Source organism: Lycorma delicatula, chromosome 8, assembly GCF_047948215.1.
Source record: "Lycorma delicatula isolate Av1 chromosome 8, ASM4794821v1, whole genome shotgun sequence".
Taxonomy (NCBI): Eukaryota; Metazoa; Arthropoda; class Insecta; order Hemiptera; family Fulgoridae; genus Lycorma; species Lycorma delicatula.
The window spans coordinates 8,703,412-8,728,126 of NC_134462.1; the positions used below are offsets into that span (position 1 = coordinate 8,703,412).

General features: G+C 30.2%; 1 protein-coding gene across 3 annotated transcripts in view; it reads right to left on the reverse strand.

Moving 5' to 3' along the window:
• DopEcR (G-protein coupled receptor DopEcR) overlaps nucleotides 1–24,715 on the reverse strand; it is a 307,743-nt gene that overhangs the window by 268,680 nt on the left and 14,348 nt on the right. Inside the window, exon 1 of one of the 3 annotated variants that reach the window (XM_075373221.1) lies at nucleotides 2,192–2,332. The exons of the other annotated variants lie outside the window; for them this stretch is intronic. The gene's annotated coding sequence lies outside the window, so the exon portion shown is untranslated. Of the gene's footprint in view, nucleotides 1–2,191; nucleotides 2,333–24,715 lie in introns of those variants that run through there. 3 annotated transcript variants of the gene reach the window in all.

Sequence of the window (24,715 nt, forward strand, 5' to 3'; positions counted from 1 at the left end):
TGTGATTGAAGTAGGAGAAGAAAATACTACTGCAAAAGAAGACAAATAAAAAGTTTTTCATCAGTCGTTTGAGTACTTTAACCTCTCTCTATTGTTAACTAATCTTTTAGTTGTAATAAATATTCAATTTTATAAATCTTAATTGTACGTTTATCTCTTATTTTATCCGTAAAACATCTAATACGCTTTCCTCATTTATTATATTAACTAAACTTCGATCGCCTAATATATGGATTATCAACCGAGTTCTTTCTGTAAGAATTTCTCACAATTTCCCTTTTTCATCAAATCTTAAAAATACTTTATTCTGACTTTTACTAATTGATTTATTTTTTTTAATTTCTTAACTTTTTCTAAACTTGTAACACCAAGTTTCAATTTTTTTATTTTTTATTTTTTGATTAACCTATTTTTTACGTTTAACTGCAATGAAACGAATATTTTTTTTTTTAAAATCGTTATAATTTCTAAACTATGCTTGAATATTTATTTTAGTAAAATGTATGCGAATTCAATTCATACCACAAGATATAGGATATAATTTCCGTAACTATAAATCGGGGGAATATTGAGGTCAAGAACTAATAGAAAGGAATGATGAAGTTCATCAAACCATTCAAAATGACTGATTATTAGAAAAATATAAAGGAGTGTAGATAAAGAGTAAATAATAAACTATATTGTTATTTTTTTAAATTTTTATAAAGAATAAACTAATTTAAAAAATTTATTTTTATTATAATATATAAAGAAAAAAAATGTCTTTTAGTTAAATTAAGGTTTATATTACACGATTTAAAAATAAGGAATATTTTTATTCTTATAATATTTTTGTTTATATTTTATAAGAACTAATAAAGAAATATACAGTTTATAACTAACACTGGAAAACTGATTTAAATATAATTTTGATAAGGATGTAACAAATAAAGAATTTTTTCAAAATATATATTTATTTTTAATAAATTATTAATAAATAAACGATAAATTTGTTTTAAAATATGACCAGTGATAAGGATTTCACCATAATTCAGTCACATATAGTATATTTTTTTAAATCTCAACCGAAAACAGCCTTTTATATACATCGAAATATACAATTTTATAATAATTTTGTAATTGAATTTTTTATTTTTAAAATAACAGTTTTATTAAATTATTGTTTTACAGTGCGGGGTAAAAAGAGAATCAATGAATAATAATGAAATGAAAACTTATTTACAGATTAATTCTGACTGAAAATATAGAAGAGCTCTTATTAAAATACTGTTAAGTAAAGCTTAGATAGCTCTTAAGATGTGCATTAAACCCTCCGAATAATGTTATAATGTAATAAAGTTTTATAATAAACCTGTAACTATATATAAAATTATTAAAATCATATAGGTGACGTAATTAGTTTAGTTAGTTTTCCAATATATCTGGTTGTCTATTTTAAGTAGAATATATATTACATATTAAAATATTCATAAGAATGTAGTTAAAATTAATTTCTGTAATAGAATAATAATAATTATTTTTCAGTTTAAATAAAATTAAAATAAATTTTATAATTAAGCTATAATAAAGTATCAAGTACAAGTAGCACTTCGTTAAAATGAAAATTTTAATCAAATATTTAGCGTCAAGTAGTACAACAGGGAGTTACGAAAAAAATCTCTACCCTCTACATAAATTTAACTTTCATAAAACAATTAAAAAGTAATATTACGTTAAAACCTGTTGATTAAAAATAAATATTAAAATATTAATAAATAAGAAAAATGAAACTAAAAAAAATTACTTTTTGTTTAAAAAAAAAGTCATACATACATAAAATAATACAATTATTATCATTCTCCGACTTTATGACAAATTTATTAATAATTTATTTTAACGCTTTGAATTAAATATTACATATGTTTGTAGAAAAATTTTCCCAGATCGTAAAAATATTGCATAAGTAACTTGTTGATGAATTTTAAAACTTTAATTTAAAATAAAATAAATAATTATAAACTAGGGGTGAATTTTAAAATAATAAATTTGATTTTACGTTACGTAATAGGAATATCATCTTATTCAATCGACGACGTAATGTTTATGTAAACGGTTTAATTTTACACGACTGTCTACGAATTTATTTTACAAATCATTACATTAAATACATAAAAAATACGTAAAAATATAAACTAATTTAAAAAATGCAAACCTTGCGCTAATGTTAACGGAGATAAAACGGCGGTCGATGTTTTATAAGTTATATGTAGTATAGACGGGGAAGGGTACGATATTAGCAGGAAGTGTTTAAACTCCAGCGGTTATTTTCACATCGCGGCGTCGCGGGCGCTCAAAACGGTTGCACCGAGCAAACACGGCGACTGCCAAACGCTGCTGCACGATCCAGGAGACTCAGTGCTCGGTCGGTTCCCGGCCGTTATGCGCACGCCTCGACGATGACGTCACCCTCCCGGGACAACGACGCCATCTTACCTTTGTCGATGCCTTCTTCCCTTTCCCTTCGAAATCCTCTTCCCCGCTAGTAACCACCCCCTACGACCCCTCAACATCCCTAAAACCGATAGACCCTTTGGTATCCAACAGGTAATAAAGACCGATACCGAACGTCCTTCCAACATATATATAACGTACATTGTCCGGCGTTCCTAACCCCCGTATACGGCACTCCACCGAGAGAAAAGAGGATATGTGAAGGACATATGTGAGCGTTTGTGTGGACACAGAGAAGGGTGTTTAAGATTTTATATAGCTATTATCGTAAATTTCTTAAAGATTTTTATAAAACTTTAAAGCTTACGAAGAAACAAGAACGAGACAAGATTTTATAAAAATCTTTATTTATTATTTTTTTTAACTTAAGGGTTGATTATCCGTAAATCAATTTATCCAAAGTATCGATTAACCGATTAAATTTGAACTAAATTATTTAAAAGTAAGAAATATTAGAAAAATATATTATGCCTGCTGTCCTTTTTACTCGTACCGATCGTTTTGACAAGATCTGACTTCCAAACAAAAGCCAAAGGCTTGATTTTCAAACAAGTCGGTGGTTTTGCAGGATTAAAGCTAATGGAGTGGTTAAACGTTTGTCTTTCCGTGCGTTAAGTCAAAATAACGAGACCTTACTGTACTCTATGAATTTTATTGTTATCGGTTTCTCGGTGATGTTAATACGGTCAATATTTTTTATAAAGTTGTTATTAATGATACATCCTTGTCTGGTAAATCTAGGAAATCAAAATTTTAAATCGTTACATCGCCACTTATCGTACAAGGAGCACAGCTAACTATGGATCTCGCCGACTAAATAAAACCTTCACCAAATATCTCGGACTTCTATCGACGTTCTCAAATTCTCACTGCGGCAAAAAAATGGATTAACATTAAGAGACAATTAAAGTTAACGTATTTTTTCCCCAAATTTACTTTTTATAAGTATATTCCTATAATAAACTATTTTGGTTTTTACGGTATAAACTCATAGCCTTAGTTTGGAAAACACATTTTTGTTATACCTATCATTTTTCAATGAAAAAAAAACTTGTATTTTTTCTGGCACATTTGGTAGCACATAGCTTATAATCTAACTCCTGCCCTGAAATTAAAATTGAGATTACTTTCCCTTATGACCTTATTATTATTATCTAATATATATATATATATATATTAAGCCAAAAATATTGTCGTTGAAGCAGCTCTTTTTAAAGTAACGTTTATCTCAAATCGTTTTTTTTTATTTATTTTCAAAAAATTACATTTTTACGTTTTTTTTTTTAAGTATAAAAATCATTTTGAAACAATTTTAATAAGAATAAGGTATATATTTAATTAAACCAAAAACATTATAAAGACACGTTTAAAAATGATTTTTAAACTTAAAAAAAAAAACGGAAATATGTTATTCTTTTGAAAATTTAAACAATACGATTTGAGATAATCGTTACTTTAAAAGAAGCTGCTTCAACGACAATATTTTTGGCTTCCTGAACAAAAAATTAATAAAAAAATATTTTAAATATTTATTTATTATATTTGTGATAAAAATTTTTAATATATTTCCAGCTAAATTTTTCTAAATTTCATTTAGAAAAAAAAACAGTATACACATGTAAAGTCGTTAGACAGAAATATTCGTTAGACAGAGAACATCTATTTTGGATTGAAGAAGTTTCAACAACTACTCCCGTGATAGAGTTGAAAAATATTTTACTCTGATAACGCCTCATTTATGGAAAAATACTTTAAATACAATTCCATAGATTGTAATTGTGATAAGTTAGAAAAAATAAATAAACTTTAGGAAAATGCATTTTTGAAAAGATTAAAAAATAATATTCAACCGTTAAAGTTTTTATAAATTTAAAAAACCGGGTTACTTTAACCGAGAAGTCGCATAACTTTTCCTGTTTTACCGAGAAAGTTATTCTCTGGTTGCTAGGAAGAAAGTTAAGTGGATTATTAAAGTATGTAAATATGCAACTAAAGAATTACCCTAAAAAAATAATCTACTGCTTGAGAAAATTTTTAAATACGAGAATCTTAGTGACCGAATTTCCTCATCCCCTTGATCAATTGTAATGAAAATCAAATATTATCAATTATCTTCATTCAACCAAATAAATTTCATAAAAAATCAGTTTATTCGGTTTGAAGACAATAAGCAAAATGATAAAACTGGTGAAAAAATCATCTACCCCTGAATTAAATCGCTCAAATACGCAAAGACATAAACAAAGTAACATACCAATGCATGTTAATTAGTACAAGAATGTGACACATTTTTAATCCAAAAACAAATAAAATACGGGTTTTTTTCTCCCACCCCCAACCCTTTTATGAGGGTTTGAAAAAGACCAAACACCATCACAAAATATCTTAGCTACCTAGGGGACAAAAAATTATGTAAAAAAATTTACCTTCTCTTTGAGTAAAATTTTGAGTTACGGGACCCAAATTGTTTGTATCTCTATGTCCTCTTAATCAATTATGACCAAAATTAAATAATTTCTATGTCTTGTTACATCATCCAATTCGGTTCATCCAGTTTGGAGATATCAATCAAAGAACAAGCTAACATAGATAAATAATTTCGTACATTTATTCTTCCGGAATTGTTCAATGCTAAAATTATGTTTTTTTTTTTTTTGTTTTTTTTTGTTAGGGAGGCGGTCATGAAACGTCAAGATCTGCAAAAACCTGGACATGATAAATTTGATCCGATTAGAATACTTTCCCTTTTATAGTAAATTGTACCCAGTAAAACTACACAGTAGGAAAAGTAAAATTAAAACATATCCTGCGTTCAGAAAGCCTTAGTTCATGCTGGGTAACAATTTAAGTTCTTTATGTCATTTTCATCAATCGTTCTTTTATTTCTATGACACAGATTAGGTATGTGATTTATTTTCTTGGGAATTTATCTTTTTCATATCCACAAACAAATTTTCTCGTGGCCTATCCATGTGCTAAAGTAAAAATATAGACAGAATAATGAAAAAATTATAATCCGACTTAAAGTCCATACCGAAAACTGAATAACATTTCTTCCTACTCAACAAGAATATCTATCTGTATTCAGTGACAATTTCAAAAAGACCAAATTTCAATTGTTATTTTTATAATCAACCTGAACTCTTGAATCTAGTAAATGAATAAAGGAAGTGAGTGGATGGAAGAAAATCAGATACTTCCCGCAAATTAAAAGAAATTACTGACTTTTAGTTCGCGATTGCATTGTCAAAGGCAAACTATTTTAAAACCATTAATTCTGAAATGAAAAAGACTTTTTTATCAAAGTGAAAATGGAAAAGGAGAGATACATCTCGGATGAATGAATATAAAAGGAATATTCACTAAAACTAATATTTTAGTAAATGAACTTCTTTTTTTTTATAGAAAATTGATCGTATTCATTTTTGGAGAGGGTCTCAAAGAGCAAATCATAAAGTCTGGTATTTTTTATTTTATAGAAATACGCTGGAAAAAAAGATTTAATTAAAAATTAAGTAATTTCTCATTAATTAATGATTACTAGGAATTTGTGATTTAAAAATTATTTTATGAAGGAAAAATTCTGAAGTGAATTGAGAGAATTTATTTTAAAAAAATACCGTTTAGAAGGAAATCTTAACAATAATCCTTATGAATGTTAGAATTTAGGAATATAAGGGCAAAACTTGGTAGATTGGTAAAATAGTTAATTATTATGGAACGTGATATGTGAATCAGAACATGCTTCTTAAACATGAATTACTTTTTGGTGCAGAAGAACGAAGTATCACATCAAAAATGAGAACGTGGCGAAGAAATATGGAAGAAAAGTTTAAATATTAAATTAACATATTTTAAAATCGTACTGATATTAATGTCTAATAAATTGACTGAAGAAGTGGATAAATGAAAAATTGCTTTTTGGATACGCAAAAGAAGTCTATACAAATACGAAAATATGTGACCCTATTTTTATTGCAAAAAAGCCAAAAAACATCGACAAATAGAAGGAAATTAATTTTTCCGATTGTTTCAGATCGTGGTGCTCTATTGTTACTGAACAGAGCGGTGGTCATCAACACCAGAAGACAACTTTAACTTCACACATTTTATCACCGGCTACTATACAAAGCCTAGTTATCGATGAAGAGTACTTTTGTCCAGAAGTTGTTAGGCCAGTTTCTATTTCATCAACAGCACATACTACGAATTCTTGTTCGGTTAATTAATCAGGATATTCATTTTACGCCAAAACCTTAGACATATGAGATACAATTAATAGTAGTATAACAGAAATGTAGACCAAAAACTTTCCTCTATTAGAACGGCTCTACCGCCATTTCACCCAAACATAAATTAAAATCACATTATTTCCATTATTAAAAAAGCACCATTTATCAAAATAACCACTTCAAACTTTTATGTAAAAATCTAATCTGTAAACTTTAACCTTACTGTTTACTATTCAGTCATTATAACTTTAATTTTCATTCAACCGATTTTCTATAACATTTCAATTTTCAAAAGAAAATTCCAGAAAATTTCTGTAACAGAATAACCTTCTGCAATTTTTTTTCACGAAAAAAAGTGCTGTAAATAGAAGGATAGAACAAACCTTCAAAGGAAAATATTTGTCAACTGAAGGTAAGTATATTTGAAATTAGATTAAGTTAGATTATTATTAAGTTAATTATTTTTTTAATTATTCCACATGAAAAATTAGAACATTTAAAGCTAAATCTAAAATAATGAAATAACGAGACGGCGCCGTTTTAATAGAAAAATATTAAAAATAGAATATCCCAATTAATTAATTGAAATCTCAATGCTTGAACGTTGAATCTTTTAAAACATAATTTACTGAATGATTTTATTTTAACTGTACTGAAATCTAGGTTACGTACTCCGTAGAATATTAAAAGTTTTCCTCTTATTTAAAAGTAGTTGAATAGCTCAATCGCTTAGGAAACATTTTACAAAATAAAATAAAAAATAATTGGAAAAAATTAGAAATCAAAAAATGTTTCTCTTTATAACAACTGTGATTAACCTTTTCATAAGGGTCTGACAGAACCCTAAAATCTTTCATAATTAACGTTGGTCAACTTATACCCTCATTAACTATAAGAATAATGTAACGAGTTAAACAAGAAGCGATAGCGAAATTATATTTAAACAGGTTGCAAATGTATTTGAGAACTTTGTTATAAAAATAGACATAATTTTACACGATGTCTCTATGAAAAAACATTTTACAGGCTTACAAAACATCAACTGCCGAGTGGGACAGTCGATGTTTTGCAGCTGCCAGTTTTCTGAAGTCCGGTTCAATTATAGAAACTCGAAGTTGCAAATCTGGTTCCACATTCAGTTTATTTTTTTATTTGTTTTTCAAGAAGACTAGATCAGAAAATGTACACGCACACTAATATGTTAGGTGCAAATGGCAGTAAAAGTTTCAAAGCAGTCCGGGAAATATCTCTGAGTACATCCGTCGTGCATGCAACCAAAATTACGACAGTGTCATAGTAGGAATTGCAATTTTTTAAATTTGAATTCTAACAGCTCCTCTTCTACTTTGTCGGGAAGGCTATTTTCTATCACCATGAAGAGGTTTTTCATCTAGCAAATATTTCCGCAGCAGGAAGGAAGTTATTCCCTTAATTTCAATGCTAATAATGACTCAATATGTTCTTTTATGTTTCCAATGATATCGAACGAGAGTTGCTCATCATTTGTTGCAAGAAAGTCACTGAGAGAGGAAAACGAATCGATTCTCGATTAGCAACTCGACCTGACCGTAAGTTTAATTTTTTTACTGTCGCTTCAATCTTATCCTAAACTAAGAACCGTATTAAAGACGGACCCTAAAGATTGGAACTTAGATCATTTAAAAAGCTAAAAATGTCAGATAAATAGGAAAGACAAGAAAGTTCCACAAACAATCTTTACGTTCAAATTTGAAGTCAAGAAGAAAAATTCTCTCCTCATCAAGGAGCTGAAACAGTCGGGTTAATACTTTACCTCTTGATAACCTCTTTTCTTCCCTTTTTTCTATTTAGCCTCCGGTAATTACCTTTCACATAATAGTTCAGAGGATGAACGAGGATGATTATGAGTGTAGTCTTGTACAGTCTCAGTTCGACCGTTCCTGAGATGTGTGGTTAATTGAAACCCATCCGCCAAAGAACACCGGTATTCACGATCTAGTATTCAAATATTCAAATCCGTGTAAAAATAACTGATTTTACTAGGAATTCAACGCTGGAACTCTCGACATCCAAATCAACTGATTTGGGAAGACGCGTTCACCGCTAGACCAACCCGACGGGTTACCTCGTGATAACCAGCGCACCTTTGAATGAAGCAGAAAATACTCGTATTCACTTCACATTTTTTGATATAGTGCGGTGAAGATGCGAGAATTAAGATGCAAAGATTTAATGAAATTTATTATCTTCACTATATCATCAAGAACGGATTTCATATAAGTAGGCACAGTATTAGAGGAAATCTTTTACGATGAATGTAGTATTCATCGTAAAAGGTTTCGTCGTCTGCGAATTCGACTGTAGTAATCGAATTCGCAGACGCCGCAATGGATCGAATGCGCACTACAAATACCTTAAACTTTCCTACCGTAGCTCTTACATTATTAAAATATCATTATTAAATCATTACTATGTTCGAATCTCACAAAGCACACTTGATTCACATTGTCTGAAATGTTAGTGTTTCATCCAGTTGCAATGCAAAATATTCACTTGATTGCACTCATTCAATTAATGTACTCTTTACATTTTCCGCCATCTCATCGATTTATCTTTTTATTGTGATATTTTACAACGATACTGAAGACACCTTTTTTTGTTTGTACATTTACACCACACATGGTAACTGTTATTCACTTCACTGCAAGAACTAAGCTCTTCTGCTATCGTATGTGTTTCTCCTTTTTTAGTTACCACATGAGCAACTTCATGGGAAGCTAGAAGGCACATTTTTTTACAGATTTGTTATTTAGGTAACAAAAATTCTTAGAAACTGAATGATAAATTAAAATTTAAAATAATGTTATTCCAAAAATAAAATTAATTATTTTTCTTATTAATATTATTTTTTATTTCTAGAGTTGATTTTATTGATGCTCCCGTGGATCCCAGGTTGGGAACCGCTGCTTTACATTTATAGTTTTCTAATAGAAAGAGCCTACATTAACTTGCTAATTTACAGAAGTTTATTCCGGTCTTTGTCATAGCTGTAACGCACATATATCGGTATTAACTTTGATCGGTATCCTTTTGAGCATCAAAAGGAAACCAATCAAAGTTACTACCTCTAAGAATAATGATATTCTGTATACAGCAAAATCCATAAGGTTCAAAATGAAAGTGTTATTTTTTTAGGATTAAAAACACACATTTAAATATGCTTATTGATTTTGATATGCTAGATTCGTTGACCGGTAACAGCAATTAGGATTCAGTGAAGAAGAAAAAAAGAAACTATTTCAGTTCGTACTTTCTCTACTACGTCTGGTAAATGATTCCTGTTTTTCTGTAGAATATGAAGTTTTTTATAGTCGCCTATGTCAGATTACTAACAACTGACCCAGATGCGACACCTATCAGAAAAATTCCAAACTAGAATTTCTTGGGCGTATTTAAAAAAGTATGCATAAAAAATAGGATATTGCAAACTTCCTTTGAGAAAAGTAATTTTGTGATTTATACGGTTAAAAATAAATTTCTAGAAAACGATTTCAAAGCGTGAAAATTAAAAATAATCTTTTTTTTTAATTTTATGAAAACTTTCTTGAAATCTTACGATTGAAAAATTATATTTTGTTTTACTTGCTTAGAACAATTTAGTAATTTCAAAACAAAAAAAAAAAAAAAAAAAACATTCAAGTAAATCTAAAACTGAGAAACAAGTAGTTTTTGTAATTTTTTTTGGAGGTTCCCGGGTAATTCAGTTATATTAACAAAATAAATTCTGATCTCGTTTTTTCCTCGATCTTTAGATTTCACGTAGAAGTTAATCTTTGAATTCCAAATTATTTAGGGTAATTATTTTCATCTTATATAAAAACTTCCTGTAAACATTTTGGAATCATTGTTACTTAATCTTTTCGAAAATATCAAAAAATTCTTTTTACTTGATAAAACAGAGTTTATCTTTGGACTTTCATAATAACTTTCAAAAAATTTCATACAACTGTCTTTAATGAATTAAAGATATTCTAAGATCGTTGTATAGACGAAACTTCAACAGGAGGTACTCGTAAATGTGTGTGGAATTGATCGCCTTGTAATTTTGTCTAGAGTAATTAAGATGATAAAAAATACATCAAGGCTCTAAAAAAAAGTATATATACAAATAAACTTTCATTTCAGAATAAATTTTAGAAAAAGTGTTTCTTAAATTTGTTCTCCTAATGATTATATTCATGACGCATTGTTTTACAGCTAAAAGAAGGTGTTTAATTTGTAGCTTCATAGTAATTGTTCTACTCTTTCTTACGGCTTACATGTAAAACACGTGGGTACAAATAACAGTAATCAGATTTCCTTTCCCTGAGAGTAATGATGTTCATTATATATTCGGTTCCTGTTGTGAATAAAATTCAGTATTGTAGGGCTGAATATTGTCATTTCGGTTCAATATCACCATGCCAAACTCCACTTTTGAGGTTTTGGTATGCTGATATGCAACAGAATATGTTAGGAAGCCGCTTCAATTCTCCGACCGTTGGAGACTTTTATTTTTAGGAATAGGTAAACCGTTCTCTTAAGCGATTTGTATCTTCTGTTACGTTTTTATCTTGTTTAAAATCATTAGGTCATTGAAACCAGCGATTCGTAAATTTGAGTTTTATCATGCAAATTTTTTTAAGATTATCTTGTTAAGTCTTATCTATTAGAAGAACGAAGCAAACGAAGACGACCATTTAATTTACTTGTTTGGTAACAATCGTGGTGCATGATATAAATAAATATTAAAAAATTTAAAATTATAATTTTGTTTTTATAAACATATTAATATACTAGAAATACGAAATTTCTTGTTTAAAAAAGTATCCCGCATAAATATATTTTTACAGGAAAGAATTAAATGATCATGTGGCATAAATAGCATGAACGAGTAGAGTGAAAAGGTGCGAGAGAGAGGAAAATAAGTATTCATTGCTATCCCCTCAACATTTCTACAGTATGATACACAGTGTCAAGTACAGCCGTTCCGACTACGACGCATTCTCGCCTTCCGTTTTTATTTTGCCAACAGTCGTTTTATTCTCAACTTCCTACTGTTACACAATATAGTACGATGATGAATTTTGTTTTGTTTTATTTACTCGTTTTTGTTTTCAAACGCCAAACTAAAAACTAAAAAGTGTGAGCGTAATATTCTGTACCATATCATCTGTTTTCTAAGGTTTTTTTTATTCCTTCGTAAACAGAATGAATTACATAAGCTTAACCGTAAAATATATAAAAATTGAAAACTACAAGAACATAAAATATCACACATGAGCGTTTTAATAATAATAACAGCAATAACAACGTTTTAACAAATCCATAACTCGTCTTTTGTACTTGTGAATTTCTAGAAAATATTTTTTCAATAATTCCCAATAATCTAGAAGATTAAATTTTCATAAAAATTAAATAATTGCTTTCAGATGAAAATTATTTAAAGATCTGAGACAATCTGTTAGCCTACAGAGGATGTAAAACTACTTTTTACTTTGTAAACAAATATAAAAAAATTAATTTTGACATACCGATTAATTTTTATAAGAAAAAGAAAATGAGCAAATTGACAATATCAAAAGGAGAAACATATTTTTCTTACTTTCAGAGGATGAGAATCCTTAGCTTTTTGTTCAAGTAATACTGATTTGATTTCCAAAAACTTATAAATGATTTTTTACTTAAAAAAACCTAAGGAGGAGTAACGTTTATAACAAAAACAATGCAAGACAACGTCATTTATGTATATGTAATAGTTTTCTTTTTAAATTATTACCTACGTACGTATCACGTTTATATTAAAAGAAGAGTAACGGAAAACAAAATTCAGACATGAGAAAATCATGTAATCTAAATATAGTTCAAATTCAAATCGTTGTATCTTAAAAGTTTTATCAATTGCGTTTAAAAATATGGTACATTAGATACAGGGATTTCTACTTTTTAAAACACTATACTTCCCATTTTTATAAGCTGTAAATTTTGAAGATTATGGTACTTAAAAATCAATCGACGTTTCATATTGCTTCTATTCAGCTCACGGAGATGAATTTTCTATGTAGAACATGAAAAAAAAGATGTAATCCTATGTAAAAAAAAAATCTCATTATTACATAATTTTTTTTTTTATTTGCTTTTTCTGGCCGAGGAACAACAAAAAGTAGTCGGGATCTCCATGAAAAACGGATGTTAGCCAGTAATCAGGTGTTTGCCGTACATAACTTTTTTTACTTCCGGTACTACCGTTAAGATATTGCTTCAGAAAATGAGATGAAATGGCATGTAGCGTGTGAAAATGTCGTGCCTGATCGGGATTCGAACTCGGGACCTCCGGATGAAAGGCCGAGACGATCCACTCGCGCTGCGGAGGCCGGCTTTTTGTAGATAACTAAAAATTACGATTTTTATCTGATCTGAGTAGTTCCTCGACAGAAGATCAGAATTTTCATCAAGAGGCACAAACAGGCAGTCGGGCCTGGTCCAAGCCTTTTCTTATGAAAGTCCTGGATTCGTTGTCGACTACAAGTGCATTTTAATAAGATTTTACATGCAGTTTATTTGTGTTAAGAGATAGATTTTCAGGTCGATTAGGTTTCAAAAATTTTCTCATTATTGGTTTTCCTTCGCAATACTTCTACTACCTTATTTTCATGCCGTCCAATACACTACGGTATTTCAATTTTAATTATATAATTGTTGCGACGTCGACGGGACGCCCTTGGTTAACAGTGTTGCGGTAGATTTTAGAGCGCGGGTGGACTGTATATGTATATAGGTGATGAAAGATGACAACACCTTGTCGATTATTGAAGGACTGTTTAATTGTTCGCCGTTTTGGCGGTTTAAAATAATTTTGTAACGTAACACTTGTAACTTATAACTTAACGTTAAAGATAGCAAACATAACCTATATAAAACTTAAAGTAATGTTCATCCGAACAAGAATTGCGAGAGTCCATCCGGACGCGACCGCCTTGGGTCGGGTATGAGTGCAGACTGGTTAGAAGACGCTACGTACGGTGCTCGAGGGAGCAGCTTGTGACGTAGAGGGGTGTGATGGTCTGGCGACCATAGTTTACCGTGGACATCCTAGCCACCGCTAGGTTTCAGCACCCGACGGCAAGAGGGGGTGAAAACGTAACAATTATATTTAAATAGTGTATACATATCCGTCTAGGTAAGGCCATTCAAACTACTAAAATGTAGGTGAATATAACGTACCTTAATATACATAATACTTAGGCAATACCATAAAAAAATTATAAATAATAGCATAAATATTAAACAAATATAAGGAATTATTATTGATCTAAATGGAAATTCATTCAACTAATAGAAACGGACAATAAAACAACTTTCAAGTTATTAAATAGCACAAGAATATCAAATGATCTACGTTACGACTTCAGTTCATCAAATTACCTCTTAATCGCATCAATATGACAGATAATAATGCAAATTTTTAATAATTCATAATATTTTACAAGTTATATAATCAAAAAACGTGAATAGAATAAACGTTCAAAACGATACATAAATATCGACCTACCGATCCAGTGACCTCAATTCAAAAAATCGCTTCCTTATATTCTCTAAAGAAAGATATGCTCAAGAATTTTTAAACGATTAGTTGTAAATTTTGTCTCTAATGCTGTAGAAATAAAAACAACATAAATATCAAACTTTATAAATAATAAAACTTACCAAATACCTGATTGCACTTGGATAATGACCATATATTTTGTAACCTTAATTCACATCACATCCCATCGACAAAAAAATAACTGCAAAACTCCCTAGTAATTGATCGCACTTCCGCTATTTCATAGTGAAAAGGTAAAAACTAACAACATACGGACCCGTTTATGAGCATTTTAATTTAAAACAACTTTAAAAATACAATATTGCAACTTGGTTTTGACCTACTATCCTGTATTCTAATTGTAAGAGTCCCCTCGATGTGACCTAAAATATAATAAAGTATAATAAGTTATTTATTAAATCGGATGTAAATTCAGTAATTCTACAATAAAAATAAAACTCAGTAAAAATAAATATCAATTTAAATAAAGATCTGACCACAATGTTGTAATACTTTCCTGGCATTTGTTATTTATTCTTATATAGTGGAAAAATAATTATTCATGAAAAAATTTACCTAATATTTCTTTTTTGGGATGGAGTAATTTATGATGAAGTTTTATTATTAAATTATATGTTTAAACAAAACAAAATTTTTGAAAAAATTCCAAATATCGGTATTTTTTCCCCTGATTTCCCACCTCTTACCAATCTCCAAAATCACCTTCCAAGAATTTTTTTAAATTTTTCTACGTTTATTATGTTAAATGAAAGAAACTACAAAATTTACTACTAATAAAAAGTTATCTAAGATTCCTTTCTTGATTGTAGGGGTGAATTATGATGAAATTTTATTGTAATATTATTATTAACGTTTATTATCTAAATTTTTAATACTATTAAAAGTCTGAATAAGTGCAAAAAGATTTTGAAGAATTAAAAAAAAAAATCGATTTTTTTTTTTAACTTAGATCGGCTTTAACACCCCCAATATTATCCCCAAGGTATTTTTTGTCGCTTGCAATACTCCTATGAAAAGGAAGATATTAAAACAAATTCGGTTCAAAAATATGTAATTAATAAAAAGATAGCTTTTTTTGATTTTTTGGGGAAAGGGGAGTTTTGGGGCAATTTTTTTTTTTTTAATTTAGGATAAGCAGTATGCATGCATAGCTTAATATAAAGTTGGGTAATGTATGCAAAAGTTTGATAAAATTGACCCCTAAAAATCCCCCATCCCTGAAGATAATGACTCCCAAAGATTTACAAACTAATTTCCCCACATACACCAGTCTCCGTACAAAATTTCATCGAAACTGGTTTAACCAGTCAAAAATTATTAAGCTTCAAACACGCCAACGTACGTACATAAAAACATAACTACTTTTTTTTGTTTTTTGGGGTGCCTGGGAGATGAAACGTCGAGAAATACAAAAAACCCATACCCCGTTTCTTGACTGATTGTCATAATTCCCTTTCTGCATAGAATGCTATATCAAAAAAGTACGTAAAACTACTATTCGGAATTCTAGATTGAGCTGAATTCAATCAAAACACTCCATGACCTCAATTAAAAACTCTGATGTGGACACCACATGACTTCCTTGTACGCCTATTAAATTACATATACACATTTTCAAAAATGAAAAGCACATAAAATTTTATCTCATTAATAACGTCTGATATTTTTTATTTTTTTATTTTTATTATTGAATTATTATTTATCGTAATTTTTTTTTACAATTAGAGGTTAATAATTATTAATAAATCAACATATTTAAATTAAATAAAAAAAATTAAGAAAAACCGGATATGAAGTCTGATTCGAACCGATATGCCTTGTAAGATTCAAATATTTCATTAATTAAAATTTTATTTGGTTATATCTCTGGAACCATGAAAATAAGCACCACTTATGATATATTTTTGAAAAGCTCCCAATGAGGACTTATTACTACAGTTAAGAAAAAGTCCAAAATCCAAATTGTTTTTTGAATTTTGGGCTTTTTTGGACACTTTTGGTCCAGTCGAATGCAATCAAAAGAGGAGATGCACAACTAGATGTTACAACAGTCGTAAATCCAAAATTTCAACATACTACGGCTAATCGTTTTTGAGTTATGCGAGATAAGTACATACAGACGTCACGCCGAAACTAGTCAAAATGGATTCAGGGATGGTCAAAACAGATATTTCCGTTAAAATCAGAAAACCGAAATTTTTCACGATCACAATACTTCCTTTATTTCGTACAAGAAAGTAAACAAAAAATAAATAAATACATATGAACAAATAGGATTTAAATTTAGTTATTCTACAATAAAAATAAAATTCATTAAAAATGTATATTATCAATTTACTTAAATAATACTACCATTCGGAATTCTAGATTGATCTAGATTCGAACGAATCACTCCATGCCTTCAATTAAAAAATTAACATGCAAGTCATTCACAATAAAAAAATTTATTCATAAACTAGCTCTTCATTATTAGTTAAAACCCTTTATAATAAGCTGAGCCTTTACTAATTAGAGGAAACAAAGTAGCAACTATAAACAAATACATTCAATAAGATGAATAAAACCATCTTCCGTAATGCAAGATTACACATAAAATAGATATCGAATTGCCTATCCCGAATCTGATTATACAAAACATCTTTTTTTCTGTTGACCTCCGGAACAGAACATTTAAATGAAGGATAGTCTTGTACGGTCTCAGGTCAACCATTCCTGAGAAGTGTGGTTAACCCACCCACCAAAGAACACCGGAATACAAAGAACACAAAACATCTGGTAATACCATTAAATTAAAAAGTAGCTTCCAAAACGATAAATAATTTGTAGGATTTACCAATCACAAAAAAAAAATAATACACTCATAAGCCAACATAATACACTCATCAGATGAATAAAATAACTTTGTTAATGCTAGATATTGTCCTACGCAACAGTCATCTCAAGGTATAAACCTTTTCGTAATGTTCTAAACTCGTACTATTCTAGTAATATAATAAGTGTGCATCCAATGTAGTCGAAATAAATAAAATAACTTCTTGTAATACCCCACTACACCGAAATGATTAGAAATAATAAAGAGCAATAGCTTCTAGTTGAACAAATGATCGGTGTTAGTTTTAAACTTTGATGCCTATAAAATTCAACATTAAATAACTTTAAGCAAATTGGATAAGCGAGATGAAGAAATTATTGGGAATAATAATTAATTTTATTAATTAATTATTGGGAAATTATTGAGAAGTAAGTGCAGAGAAAATCTAATTTTGAAAACAGGGGTTCCATTGTATCATACTCATAAACTGCTAGATTTGAATCCGGTTCGAAATAGTTATTTTAGGCAGGTGTCATTCCAGACAAAATAGTAGCACTTATGCTTAAAGGTCAACAAGAATCGAGGATAGTCGAGAACATAGTCATTGATATCCTAAAAACTAAAGGACAGATTGTAAGGAATAGATTAGAGACTTTAATATCGAAACCGAGACCCGGCCGCTGGTTCGGGCCCGGGGACGACATAGTTGTTCGACCCGGTTCCCTCCGCCTGGCAGTTTGAGGCAGGCATAATAGAGGTAAATAACGTAAAGTGTACAGACCGAGTCCCGGCCGCTGGGGAAGAATCAAAATATCCAGACCGGCGAGCTGACCTGTCGTGCCGGACATATTGCCGGCGGGCGGAAAGGCTCGTTTGAGTTAAACCTCTCCTGAGTAGAGCTAAACTTGATTGCAGATCCGGCCCAGGAGAACAAAAGAAAAAAAAGACTAATCGATTTTAATTTTAAGCCGCGGATCAGGGATATAAATGTGTGCTGTTAACTTATGTAATGCAGAAGAGTAAGAACATATTTTTCATTTTATTGTCGATGCCCCGTACCTTCGCCGAGTAGAGGAGTTGCTGGCTATCACTCAGTCGGGCTGCCACGTGATTTATTTATAAACTTTTTGAACGGGAAGAACTGGGAAAGAACTGCTTTTAAGCCGGCGGCCTATTGCAGAGATGCGTGGCATTATAGATGGAAACTACTTCGGGTGTTTAATTATTAACCTACTTATGACTTCAACTGAAAATTATTATAATGTTATGTTTGGTAGCAGCAATATTTCACCTTTTTAGTTGCAATATTGATTTCGATGTTTCACATTATTTCTTACCAGAGTTCCGGTTATTTTAAGTAAAGGTAGATGAATTGGAATTTATTGAAAATATTATCTTTAAATGATTAAAAATTAAATATAATTAGTAAATTGTAAATGTAATCTTATTTTTTTATCAACTCAGTTTCAAGCAAAATTATGTTACAGAAATGAATTAAATACGAATACTTAAGTAAATTTACCTTTACAATATATCATACTATTCTCAAATTTATTATATTTTGTCTAACTTTGTTTTTTAAATTGAATCGTGTTATTTGTTGTAATAAAGGTGATCTTTATTGTACTAAAGGGAGTTGTTTCTTCCTACGAGGATAATTATAGATGCTAGTATTTTATCCATCTTAATACTTCAACTTTCCAGCTGACAATTTTAAAATTAAACTGCAGAATATGTTATTAATTATATATTATAATTATTTTTTGTAAATAATGTATTTTAAAACGAAATATTCAAAATAGAGTATTTTTATTAAAAAAACATTTTGTAATCATAAAATACAAAACTTTATTTTCATAAAATAAATTCTAATTTATGAAATTTATTTTTATTTTCATAAAATAATCTAGTAATGCGATCGAAACAACGAATACCTACGAAAATTCTTAATATACAAAAGCACTCGACCAGAACGTATATATAATATCCAAAAAAATTACAATGAAATTGTAAACCGTACGGTAACTCTTGCAGATATCATTTCTTCCGTTCAAAAAACAAAAATTTCTGTAATGTAAATAAGAGTGTTTTTAACAAAATTATACTGATATCAAAAAAGGTAATACATTTCTATTATCAAAATCTGTTATTAATTTAGAATTTTGTTTAAAAAGAAATACATGTTAAATATATGTAATAGACAATAGATATACAATAATAGATAATTGACAATGTTTAAGCGTTCCATATAATAAGCAAAAAATAGAAAAAATTGTTACAAAACTCTTACCGGCCCGATTTCATCTGTATGTAATATATATCACATTTACACAAATAATACTGTTGTTTAATAAATAAATTTTAATAATAAAAAAGCCTTTCTAAAACAAACACATATACATTTTTTTTTAAGTTTTCGGCCAATTTCTTTTGTTATAGATATACCATATTTTTTCCTTTAATGACCTTCCCGATTCGAAGATTCGAGACGTAATATTGCACTTAATTGTAAGTGTAACCCTCGATTTTTATCGCATCCGTGGACACACTTTATATATTATTATTAAATGAACTTTTTTTTATTTCTCCATCGATTAGTTCGAATAATCCTAATTGTAGAATAAAAATGTTACCGATTGAATTTATTTCTGTTTTACGCAATAAATCTTTGTTGCCACATTTGCAACACTTTCCTACTGCTCATATTTTTTGTGTTTTATTAGCACCTATAATCTCTTGTAAACTAATACTTTTATTTTTTTTAATGAAGTGACGGGAATTAAAAAAATTGTTTTATCTTCAGTTCTTTCACTTACATACGAGCAATTAGTATTAAAACAAGATGTAGTATATTTTATTTTAAATTTTATTATTTCAAGTACATTATCAAGTTTTTGTAGAGATCATTCGTTAATTCAAAGGCGCCATTAAGTACTGCTACATAACTACCAGATTTGTAAACCCACCTTTTTGAGGAAAAGTAACATAATCGAGTCCTGCGGTTCATCAAATGAAAGAAAAAAAGTTGTCTAACAAAATTAGAAGTATGTTTTGAAATTATTCTTTATTACAAATATAATTGAACTGAAATATAATGTTCTCATGCTTATTTATAACTGTAAACATAGTTCGTTGACTTGCCGTGCCGTCCAGTTCTGCGGACTCTTACTGGCGAAGTTCAAACGAACTTCTTGATAAGTATATATATATATATATATATATATATATATATATATATATACTTATCATATATACTTATCAAGTATATATATATATATATATATATATATACACGTATACGGATAAATAAAAATGCTTTCAAATCGCATAATCCAGCAAGATTTCAACTTAATATACCGAATTCCACTTAGAACAAACTAATATTTTAAATAGTTGAAGATAAATATTTTTCAGTTTTTAAATTTTCTTTTGTTATAGAAAATTAAAACAATTTCAACTAGTGAAAATACCTTTTCATATGCATAAATGAACAAATTTTAGGATACTTGGTAGCATCTTTATTTTAACCTCCGGAACTACCGTTGGGGATTGCTGCAGAGGATGAGATGAATGATTTGTAGCGTGTGTGAAAATGCCATGCCTGACCGGGATTCGAACCCGGGACCTCCGGATGAAAGTCCGAGCGCTAACACTCGCGCCACGGAGGCTGGCACTTGATGTTAGCACCTGGATATGGAGACATATCCTCAAAAATAATCTTTATAAAAATTAATTCAATTTAGTAATCAATCTAAGCTAGATATTAACTTACATAACTCGTTAACACAATTCACATAATTATTTTGCCACGCTCAAAAAAAAAAACCGAAAAAAATTGTCTATTAATTACATAATTAATTTTAAATGAAGAAGTATAATATTACCAAACTACGTTGTAGATACCTATGTTTAATTATGTTTAAACTTGTTTAAACCATAACTATGTTTAAATTATATGTCTAGTAGAGTAAAGCAATGATTTGAAATTAGTTATACCTGGATAAACCCATCGGGTTGGTCTAGTGGTTAACGCGTCTTCCCAAATCAGCTGATTTGGAAAATCGAGAATTACAGCGTTCAAGTCCTAGTAAAGAGAGTTATTTTTACACGGATTTGAATACTAGATCATTGATACCGGTGTTCTTTGGTGGTTGGGTTTCAATTAACCACACATCTCAGGAATGGTCGAACTGAGAATGTACAAGACTACACTTCATTTACACTCATACATATCATCCTCTGAAGAATTATCTAAACGGTAGTTACCGGAGGCTAAACAGGAAAAAAGAGAGAGAGAGTTATACCTGGATAACACCAATTTAATCCTTATGATCAATTACAAACATATAAATTAATATTAAAACAAAATCCATAATTAAGATTTGCAATATAAATTTTGAGAGAATCGAGTAATTATTTGACGGGTTGTGATTATAATATAGACCGGTCGACATCCAGCTATATAATCTACCATTTCAATAGGCTAGATGACAGTAAGAGAAAACCTGATAGAATTTTGTTTCTTACAATTAGTCTTAATCAACGAGGGCTATTCAGAAAGTAAGGAACGTTTTTGAATTTTAAAAAACCAAGTACAAGAAAAACGTTTTATTATATACATGTGAAAGACGGACTAAAATACTACTTTTCAACATAACCACCATACAAATTCAGGCACTTATCATAGCGGTGGACATGCTTTGAAATTCCTGTGTCATAGAATTCTGCCGCCGGTGATCTCAACCACTCAGTGACGCACCCATCTTGCACAAAATTTATGGTAGCCTAGCTTCTGTGAAACAATTTCAAACAATAAAGTACGTGAAACTTGTGGGAAACATAGAGAAAGCTCAGTTGTTGTAAAACGGCGGTTTTCACGAACTTTTCGTCAACTTTGGAGACCAGATCGTCAGTCACAATGGTCGGACGTCCACTCTTCTCTTTATCGTGAACGTTTGTTCGTCCATTTTTAAAGTGAATGCACCCCTTCCTGACAGAACTTTCACTCATTACGTTGTTCCCGTACACTTCACACAGTTCCCGATGAATTTCTATCGGTTTTAAGTTTTTTTCCAACAAAAAACGAATCACAGACCGCACCTCACAACTGGCGGGATTTTCGATTGCAGCACACATTTCAAATTTGTATAAAAAAAAAAAAAACGGGCAGTGCGGAGATGTTCCCGTTGTCACGGCTGGACGCTGACTGAGGTGCCGAGCACGAGCACACCAATATATACGCGATTGGCGTGCGTCTGGCGGCGTCAGGTGGAAACGTTCCTTACTTTCTGAATAGCCCTCGTAAAAATACTGAAAGTGAAACTAATTTGTTAATTTATTTAAGATTATTTAATATTTTCAAGAAATAAATAAGTAAAAATAAAGCCCGTCGGTCACGTGACATAAAACACCAATCGGAGCGCGTGACGTCATGTCCTGCATAATGTCAGATTGTTGTTTACGTCGGTCTAAATGGTTTGTTGATTTTGTACTCAAAACACATTTTTTCGTGTATTATACGATTTTCTGTAATTGTACGATGACTAGAACAAGTCTTTGCAATGAAAGCAGGGTTCGCAAATGTCAACAGCAGTAACTTGGGCCAAAATTGATGCGGTTGTGCTGGGAATGTCTTTCGCATCAAATAGTGATTTCTGCTCAGCGGAATTCCGAAATATCAAAACTTCTATGTAATACACAACTATAAACATTGTCGTGTATTAGTTTTTCGTAATATTAAATAATTATTACCTCATATTACGATCTGCTATATAAGTGTTGTTGGTCAAAATTTGTTACATGCCCACAATGGTTAATAGTCCGTCTACAATGCAGTTAGTTAGGTCTTAGATGGCACCACTGAATCGCTATATTGAAATAAGAAAATAAATATATAAAATTATAAATATAATGTAACCAAAATTAACCTTTCCTTTTCTTTTTCCTGTTTAGCCTCCGGTATCTACCGTTGAGATAATACATCAGAGAATGAATGAGGATGATATGTATGAGTGTAAATGAAGTGTAGTCTTGTACTGTCTCAGTTCGACCATTCTTGAATGTGTGGTTAATTTAAACCCAACCACCAAAGAACACCGGTGTATCCACGATCTAGTATTCAAATCCGTGTAAAAATAACTGACTTTACTAGGAATTGAAGCATTGCCGGATCTGCTAGTATTTAAATAAGAAAGAACATAAAATTATAAATATAATCTAACCAAACTTAACCTACGCTCGCTAACCTTCCCTCGCTAGTCAACGTTAGCGAGTGAAACGAGCATAGGTTAAGTTCGGTTAACCGACCGGGTTGGTCTAGTGGTGAACGCGTCTTCCCAAATTAGCTGATTTGGAAGTCGAATGTTCCAGCATTCAAGTCCTAGCAAAGTCAGTTATTTTTACACAGATTTGAATACTAGATCGTAGATACCGGTGTTCTTTGGTGGTTGGATTTAAATTAACCGCACATCTCAGGGATGGTCGAATTGAGACTACACTTCATTTACACTCATTCATACATATCATCCTCATTCATCCTCTGAAGTATTTTCTGAAAGGTAATTCCCGCACTTAATAGTAGACATTAAAAACGGTGCTATTGCAATTAGGGTAAATAATCCGTTTCACGGCACGGTAGGGTACCATAAGCATAAATGAATTTTCATTCTGTAATTTGTTTGCCGTATAGACGCCTATGCGAGAAGGCCGCAAGAATCTATCTGTATTCTAAAATATTTTATCAAACGCAATTTTTGCATATGAAAATTAAATACTTTTTATCTACTGCTTTCTCTAATAAACTTTATTTTTTCTGATGTCATCAGACACAGTTTTCAATCAAAAAGGAAGGTAATGCTAATATTTATAAACTATTTTAGGCCATATTAAGCAAAGAAAAGTTGGAAACGTTACCAAGATTACCAACAAAAATACGATTGGTAAATATTGTGTATGTGCATTTACAGAGACCAGAATAAAAAATAACAATCACAAATTCCAAGACTTCAAAAAAACTAGACTTATTTTTTATAGGTCGAGTAGCTGAAACACGCAACCGTGCTGTTTTACTTATCCATTTATCCTTAGTTTTATTAGAAAAGAGAATTTATCTGAAAAACGGAATAAACTTTTCTTGTTTGATAATAATATAGAAAAAAAAAACACTAGATATTGGTTTGTTTTTTTTTTTTTAATAATACAATATAGATATAAATATAACTTTTTTCAACTCTTTTATTATCAAAACTACATTGCCGATCTCCGTGGCGGAGTGGTGGCGTATCGACCTTTCATCTGGATGTTCCAGGTTCGAATCCCGATCAGACATGGCATTTTTCATACGCTAAAAATTTCCATCGAGTTAATGATCATAGAAGTTGGCGTTCGTAAAACTCATTGAAAAATAAAATACATTGGAGGTTCCATACGCGAACGGTATATACATAAATACACATGTACGGTTAATTTTTTGTGAGAAAAAATTAACAATATAAGATTTCTAAAGTTCATCAGATATCAGATGATCTAATCAAATATCCGAAAATATAAAATAGTAAT